Source organism: Oxyura jamaicensis, unplaced genomic scaffold (genome assembly GCF_011077185.1).
Source record: "Oxyura jamaicensis isolate SHBP4307 breed ruddy duck unplaced genomic scaffold, BPBGC_Ojam_1.0 oxyUn_random_OJ72226, whole genome shotgun sequence".
Taxonomy (NCBI): Eukaryota; Metazoa; Chordata; class Aves; order Anseriformes; family Anatidae; genus Oxyura; species Oxyura jamaicensis.
In genome coordinates this window covers 93,663-101,887 of record NW_023310929.1, presented here as the reverse complement: position 1 = coordinate 101,887, position 8,225 = coordinate 93,663, and the positions used below count along the sequence as shown (strand labels likewise).

General features: G+C 41.1%; 1 protein-coding gene across 1 annotated transcript in view; it reads left to right on the top strand.

Annotated features, from left to right (window-relative positions):
* Window positions 1-2,993: 2,993 nt before the first annotated feature.
* Window positions 2,994-8,225, top strand: part of LOC118159831 (nipped-B-like protein) — a gene marked incomplete at its 3' end in the record, with an annotated part of 90,227 nt that continues 84,995 nt past the window's right edge. Inside the window, exon 1 of the mRNA XM_035314383.1 lies at window positions 2,994-3,270. The remainder of the gene's footprint in view (window positions 3,271-8,225) is intronic.

Here is an 8,225-nt window from a genome sequence, read left to right as displayed (position 1 = left end):
GTAGATTGAAATAGTATTCCTGGGCCAACTTTGTCATGTTAGAATAACATTTTCCTTTGAATTCACAGGTGTGTAAGTCCTGTATGTCCATACATGTGTGTGGACTCTAAAGAGGTAGTTTATTAAACTTTAGTTTATTATGAAAAAAAAAAAACAAAAACAAAACAAAAAAAAACTTGATTTACAGAGTTGCACTGTATTAAATTAAGCACAAAGATTTATGAACATGCTTGTGTTGGGTCTGTCATCTACTACACCAATTATTCTCCTTTATTTCAAATGGATAACTTGAAATTTTAAATGTATAAACAAATATAGGATCAGGACCTTTTATATTAAGTTGCAACAAAGGTATATAATACATATTTTCAGAGCCTGGTTTACTCCATCTCCATTAAATTTACATGAGCATATATACACATTGGATATAAGTATTTCCAGTACTGAATTACCATATTCTCCAGTGCCATTTTCATTTCTGTACTTTCAAACACTTGTAAATTGAACTTTGATTCATCCAACATTACAAATTTAATAGTTAGGCTTGAGAGATGCATTTAAAATCTGCCTTAAAGACAGACCATTATACAGAAAAATATAAGACTGAAAGATTCAAGTGCATTGGTGTAAGATATCTCTTTATCCATTCAGAGCTGAAAGGGTGTGTTTATATCACAGGATATTTACAGCTAGTTGTGTCCAATTGCATGGCTGAATCCTGAAGTCCAGGCGACCAAGGCTTCCTTTAAACATCAAAGGATTTTTGTCTAAGTACTGAGGAACACAGAGTCACAGCAGAAGCGAGTATGAGAAGACAAAATTTTTCAGACTAGGACATTCTCCTTCTCCAAACAGTCCTTCACAACCCAAAATTAAAATATTTCCAGTAAATCTCGTGGTGGTTTCACTTGGGTAGGCAGCCGAGCTCCACCACAGCCACTCTCTCACTCCCCCTCCTCAAAGAGGAGAGGGGAGAAAATATGATGAAAAGGGCTCAAGGGTTGAGATAAGGACGAGGAGATCACGCAGTAATTATTGTGAAGGGCAAAACAGACTCAGCATAGGGAGATAGTAAGATTTATTGCCTATTACTAACAAGCTAGATAAGCGAGAAACAAAGGAAAGAAACCAAAAGCACCTTCCCCCCCATCCGCCCTCTTCCACCTCCTCCCCCTGAGCAGGGGAACGGGGGAATGGGGGTTATGGTCAGTCTATAGCGCTTCTTCTCCACAACTCCTTCTCGGTCACTCTTGTCCCCTGTGCTGTGGGGTCCCTCCCACGGGATGCAGTCCTTGCCGAACTGATCCGGCGTGGGCTTCCCACAGGCAGCAGCTCTTCAAGAACTGCTCCAGATATGGGCCCGTACCACGGGGTCCATCCCTCAGGAGCACACTGCTCCAACCTGGGTCCCCCACGGGCAGCAGCTCCTGCCAGGTCACCTGCTCCTGCGTGGGCTCCTCTCCACGAGCTGCAGGTCCAGCCCGGAATCTGCTAAGGCAGGGGTCTTCCACAGGCCGCAGTCTCCGTCGGTGCAGATCCACCTGCTCCACCGTGGTCTCCTTCATGGGCTGCAGTGTGGAACCCTGCTGCACCGTGGTACTCCATGGGCTGCAGGGGAACATCCTGCTTCGCCATGGTCCTCACCACAGGCCGCAGGGGACTTCTGCTCCAGCACCTGGAGCACCTCTCCCCCTCCTTCTCCGCTGACCTTGGCACCTGCAAGGCTGTTCCTCACTCCTCTCGCTCTTTTCCAGCTGCTGTGTGGTGCAGCATTTTTTCTCCGTCTTAAATATGCTCTCACAGAGGCACAAACAACATCACTTATTGGCTCAGCTCTGGTCAGCAGTGGGGCCCTTACCAAACATGGGGCAGCTTCTAGATCCTTCTCACAGAGCCACCCCTATGGCCCCCTGCTACCAAAACCTTGCCACATAAACCCACTACATCAACCTCCAGCATAGGACCCTTCACCTCAACATCTGCATTTTTCCCCGTGCTTGTACAAAAAGGTTGTTTTTAAAAGCCACTCCAGTTCGATATGTCCACCTGGAAATTCCTCACCCCGACATCACTTTCAGCATCGGGTGTTTCAGTTCCTGCGACGCAGTCTCTTAAAATCCACAGAGAATGACAGTAAACAGGGTCCCAGGTCTGCCACATCTCACTCGCTAGGCCGTAGGGGGACTGCCACCTTTGCGGTTTCATTATAAGGTGCGTTTTTAAGTATGCCTCCTGTGAGGTGGCATTTTGCAGTCATTTGCAGTCCTCCTCCCCACCATCCTCAAGGAAGACAAAAATGAACCTAAAACATGTTAACATGTTTTTTTGTTTGTTTGTTTGTTTTTTTAACGGTCACTTCTTCACGAATCGCTGACTGCCTTCCTCTCAGCGCAGGTCTGAGCATAAACTCCGATCACGTTTCGCACACAAGAAGGGAAAATAAAAGGAACTCAGGCGGCAGCCGCAAAGGTGGGGATGGGGAGAAACAACCGCGCAGAGGAAATTCAGTGCCCACCGCCGACAAGCGCGGCGAGACAGAGGGAGTCTCTCCAGCTGCGGCAAAGTCGGGAGGGGAACGACGTGGAGCAGCACAGGGGCGATAGCGGAAAGGGTGCTCGCTGAACGAGCGAGGAGGAGGCGGTAAAGGGAAGGGGGAGGTTGTTAGTGTTTGGCGCCGGTGGAGGGAGTCATTCCTGCAGCTGCACTTCCGGTCGGCATTTTGTTCTGAGAGGGAGCGAGAAAGACATACACACAGGATTCGATCCTTTCCTTTTCCTTCTTCCTCCTCCCTCTTCCTCCTTTTCCTTCTTCCTCCTCCTCCTCCTCCACCTCCCCCCCACTTCTTCCCCCTATTCCCCCGCCCCTTCTCGCTCGGTACCGACTCACCGTGCCTAGGCTGTCCCCTCCCCCGTCCTCCTGCACTCGCACGCAGAGGGAGCGGCGGCCTCTTGGCAACGCCGCTCTTCTCCCCCCCCAGCTCCCTTGCCGTTCGGCCCAGCGCGGCCCAGCCCGTGTTGATGTTGTGAAGTAGATTTGGGGGAAGGGATTTGTCTCGGTCGCTCACCCCCCAGCTCTACATGTTCGCTGCACTGAGGAGACGGAAGAGGAGCCAGCCCCCCTCCCGGCCCGGATTATTGTTGTTATATTATCTCTCCTCCTCCTGCTCCGCGGCGGCGGCCTAGCAGCGACGGCTCCTCTGAGGAGGGAGGGGGGTGGAATTCTCTCTCCCTTTCTCGGATTCTCGTTGGATTCAGACGCCGATTTGCTCAGGTAATACCTCTCCTTGTCTCCCCTTCTCCCTGCCCTCTCCAGCAACGGGCCGGGCCTCACAGCCCAGGCGGCCCAACGCTGCAGGTAGCAGAGGGGATTAGCTATTATCCGGGGTAGAGGGAATTAAGTGGCAACCGGAGGTGTTTATTTCGCAGCTCCCCTTTCTGCTCGCTCGGGTTTAGCGTAGGAGATTGGTACTTCCCGGGCTGCCGGGAGGCCTAGGCCCGGTAGAGAGCGCAGGCCCGCCTGCCGACGCCTTTACTCTAGCTCGGGGATTAGAAAGATGAAGCGGCTTCACAGTGACAGGCCTCAACCCGGAGCTGAGAAGGAGGAGGAAACAATAGTTACCCGCAAACGTGCACCGATCCTGTTCCATATTTACAGCTAGGGCAAGTAAGTTCCCTGGTGTAAGGTCCCAGCACAGACAGCCCTCTGAACTGAGGAAGGAGTAAGTGGAGGAATGGGGCAAGAGAGACAATGTAAATACCTAGAAACAAAAATGTCTATCTTCACCATTCTCTTCTTCTAACAAACTCAATTCTGAACATTCAAAAGTTCGAATGCACATGGATTTATAATGTGCAAATGTTTGATCTCTAAGATAACGATTGGTTAGTGTGTTAATCACTTCATATATTTTTAGTGTAAAACTAGACCTTGCAGAGAGATAGGCACCTGCAGATCCAGGAAATACAGATAGACAAGCATATGTACTAAAATCAAAAGAAATACTATCTTGTTTTCTAACAAACAGAAAATGGGAAAGGGGTTGTGTGTAAAGTGGTACATTTATGGCATTTCAGGGGGCAAGATGAAGATGAGATCTTACCCTAAGTACTTGAGAATCAAACTTAAATTTAATTAAGCGAAAAGTGAGGAACATTTAAAAAGTGTCATCCTTTCTTGTCAGGCCATATCACTTTGAGATCCTGAGGTTGTTATTGGCTGTTTGTGTCCATGATGTTTGAATATGTAATTAGGTGTCATTTTAACAGGTCACATGTGTTTTGTAATTGACTGTTGATTAAGTGTTGGATCTTTATAAATAAATGGTAGCTAATTTTCAGTAAAGTAAATCTTGGACTTAGTGCGTGTTGGAGTTGAGAGTGTTATTAAAAATTGAGATAGGTTTAAAAACACCCTATGAACTAATAAAAATACTCCTCCAGAAATTATGTAATTGAGGGAAATCTTAAGATACCAAGTTTTGTCTTTAATACAGAAAGGAAACTTATAAATGACAAACAAGTATCAACATTTTATAGTTTGTCTTTTTAAGTAAGTTTTTGAGTTGTTCAGGCAGTTCTATTATAATCATGAGTGGTTATTGCATGTAATAAAGTAACTTTCTGGGATAATGTGTTTAGAGTGTTAAAACTGCATTATGGCTCTGAGTGCCCTGATACGTGTTTAAAGGGGTGAAGTTAATATAGCTGTCACGTAGAAGGCATGTTTTTAATGCTGTAAATCAATGTAGTAGTCAGTAGCGTGTCTGTGATTTGTATTGGTCAGGGAGCAGTTTGAATTTTAAAAAGCCTGACGATCCTGCTGAGCCCCAATCCCAGCCTCCCTCCCTCCACTAATCTTCCATTCCTGTCTTTGTGCTGCCTGGTCCTGTTAGACACTGTTTGCAACAGGGCCTTAGGCCTACCTACATGGAGAAGAACTGAACTGTTTACGCTTAGAAAAAGCAACTTTTTATTTTTAAGCCTCGTGAATTGCTGAGGGAGCCATTAGTTGTCCCAAACTGTCCCTATTTCTGTGTGTAGCTGAATTGTTGTTTTCTTTTGGCATGTAGCGTGCATAGGGGTTGGGTGTAATTCTGCTTTGCAGGAAAGAAAGGACTGTGCAGAAGTAGTTGTAGTTCTTGGTTAGTTTTCATCATCAGGAAGCAATGTTAGCTGTAACATTTCGTTGCTTGTTTAAAACAACTCTTGTTTTAACAAAAATGTGTTTGTAAGCTAACTGGTGAACTTCTCTGACTTATTTTTCATTTAAGGAGATTTTATTTAAATATGAGATATGAGCAGGAAATGAGCTACTGCAGTTATCTAGTTCCTGTGAAATTGTTTTATGACTCTTTTTTTAATCAGAAAGCATACACTTTTTTGATATCAAAAATAGGCGTATTTACAGAGGCAAACTTAAGATGCTGGCTATTTGTGATTTATAACGAGGTGGGTTATTTTGTTCTTTTGAGCCATATATGGTTAATCCTGAATTAGTTACATTATCACAGTTTATGTAGTTGTAAATTTCTTTATATCGGACAGACAAATATGTAATGGAGAAATGTAAGGTGGCTTTTTTTTTTTTAGATTGTATTTATAGTACATTTAAGTGTGCACGTGGTGGAAGCTCAACTTATTTCACTTTTTTACCTCTCTTACCCTAGCATTAGGAGTTTAAATTGATCCATTGTTTGTCACAACGGCTAGTTGCTTAAGGTTGTAGTTATTTTATTCATGTTATGGAATTACAAAATTAATTATTCTTGATGTGTTAGCTGTAACAATCATTTTAATTGAGAGAGGAAAAAGGAAAATATTTTCTTCTGGTTATCTTTTGTGCTTTTGACTACCTTGTATGCAAGAAACAAGTTCAAACATACAAGTTTTTTTCTTTTCCTCTCAACTGCTTAAATGTTTTACATGAAGTTATACCAATAATAATAATAAAAAAAATTCCCTGAAGCTTTTGCTATCTTGTAAAGCTATTTTTTATATTTTTTAATATTTTATACTAAAGACATAGAAATGGGCATACCTACACTTTTTTTTTTACATTTAAAGTGTTTTCATTTGGATTTAAGAGAAATACAAAGAAGGATCAGAGAAACAATATTATACTGCTAAAACAATTTGCAGATCCCTGTTCTACGTAAGACTACATGTACCCCAGTGCAAACTCATTACATGTTTGGGACTCCATGGACAATAATGTTCATATATCTCTTATTGCCGAATCAAGGTAATATGTAGTAATGTCTTTAGGTTAGAAAGGTTAGGTTGTTTTTTTAATGATGATAATTATAATGCTGCTTTAATCCTGAATAGTTCATGTATATATTCCTGTATAATATAAACTATATTTTGAAGGATACTAGATGAAAAAAGTATGAATTGATTTGAGCCAGTTTCCTATTGCAATTTTCTATGTGTTCAGTGGTAAATGTGTGGTATTTTTTATGTGTATATTATATTACCAAGTGTTAAAATCATTCTTTAAATTCATACTAATATTAACTTCATAAATATTATACAATACATGTAAAGTTAGTGGACAAGTGCTAGTAACTAGAAGGAGAAATTATACTCCTATTCTGAATATCTAGACCTAAGAAATAAATTGTTTTCAAAATTAGAACTTTATGCTCTCTAGAAATGATTCCAGAGGAATATATCGTATATATATACATGGACATTTTGACAGCAATTATGGACATAATTGGAAAAATATGAGCTGTGATAATTTTAGAGTTTAGTGTCTGGTAGGTGTGAGGTGCATCATCCAGTGTTAGAATTCTCTGTCACAAGATATGTTATTAGAAATATTTAACAATTGAAAAAAATGGCTATTTTAATGATACAACTTATTTTCAGTCTTCCTTTACATATGCCTTTATTAGAAGTAGTACAGGTTAGGTTAGCTTTTGATTTTTAATCATCAGCAGTAAGGAGCACTCAGTTGCACAGAGAAACTTACAAGGAAATGTTTGAAGTTGGTGATATCTGTATATTATTGGTAATAACCCTGTATAATAATGATGCTTTTTAAGAATCAAAAAAGGAAGTACTTTTAAAATTACAGTATTATAAAACCTTTCAATATAATTAATCTATTTGTTTTTATTTTATTAGCGTTACAACCATACTTAGTAGACAATCCTGATGTGTGAAGTATTTGGAAGAGAAGTGCTCTATGTTGATGTCTGTTGCATCCCAGGAGTGAGGAAATTGTGTTTGAGGAGATTGTGCAGGACCTATGATTTGTCTCACTTCCTGTCCTGACTATTCACTGTAGAAAATTTCACTAGCAAAAGGGAGGGGATAATGGCTGTGATAGGAAAGCAGGACTGTTCTGAGGTATAATTATGTGTGTGTTCCTAGTCAGAACATTGCCTTTGGGTTGTAGGAAGCCCAAGTTCAGTCTGTATCAGGCAGAGTTGCTCTTGGGATCCCCCCCCCCATGGCTTTTTATGTTATAATCATGTGATCTAATTGTGGCACAGAGGCTCTGGGCGTATTAGGGAACAGGCAGAAGAAGTAGTTCTAAAGTTTGTCTTTTTTTTTCATTTTTCTTTCATTGTGATGGAAGTTTTCTGTAGAAAATACTTTTTTTTTTGTTTTGTTTTGTTGGTAATAACAGTTGTTTTTGACAAACTGGCATCTTCCAGTATATGGCAGTCTTCCAGTATATGGTCTCTTGGATGAGATTTTTAAAAAATTGATTCTTTTTATTAACTGTATGTTATTAAGATTTCTAAGTAAAAGTGTAACATCTCACAGAAAGAAGCTTCTTTTGTGATGTAACTCACTGGTTTCATGACCATCATCTGTCATGTACCATGTATAAAGCAGGGATTCTGTGCGTAACAAAACCAGTATATGATAATCTAATGAAAGACACAGTGGACTGAATTGGAGGTGCAAGCAACCATAATTCTGATGTTTCTTAATACTTTAATGCCTGGCTTTATAGTTCTAACCTTCTTTTTATTTTTTAAATATAATGTAATTTATTTAACTCCTTGAATGTAAGCATGTGTCTGTGACAGTGCAACCCCTATCTCTTATGTCTTGAGCAAACAATCTCTCCTGTGTTGACCAGATACTCAGTAAGTCATGTTACAAATGCTTTGTCTTTGAAATTTTATTTTCAGTTCTTAGGTTTCAGTAGAGACTGTCACACTTCTTGCATGTTGTCTTCCATTTAGATATGTTGCTTTCTCTTGA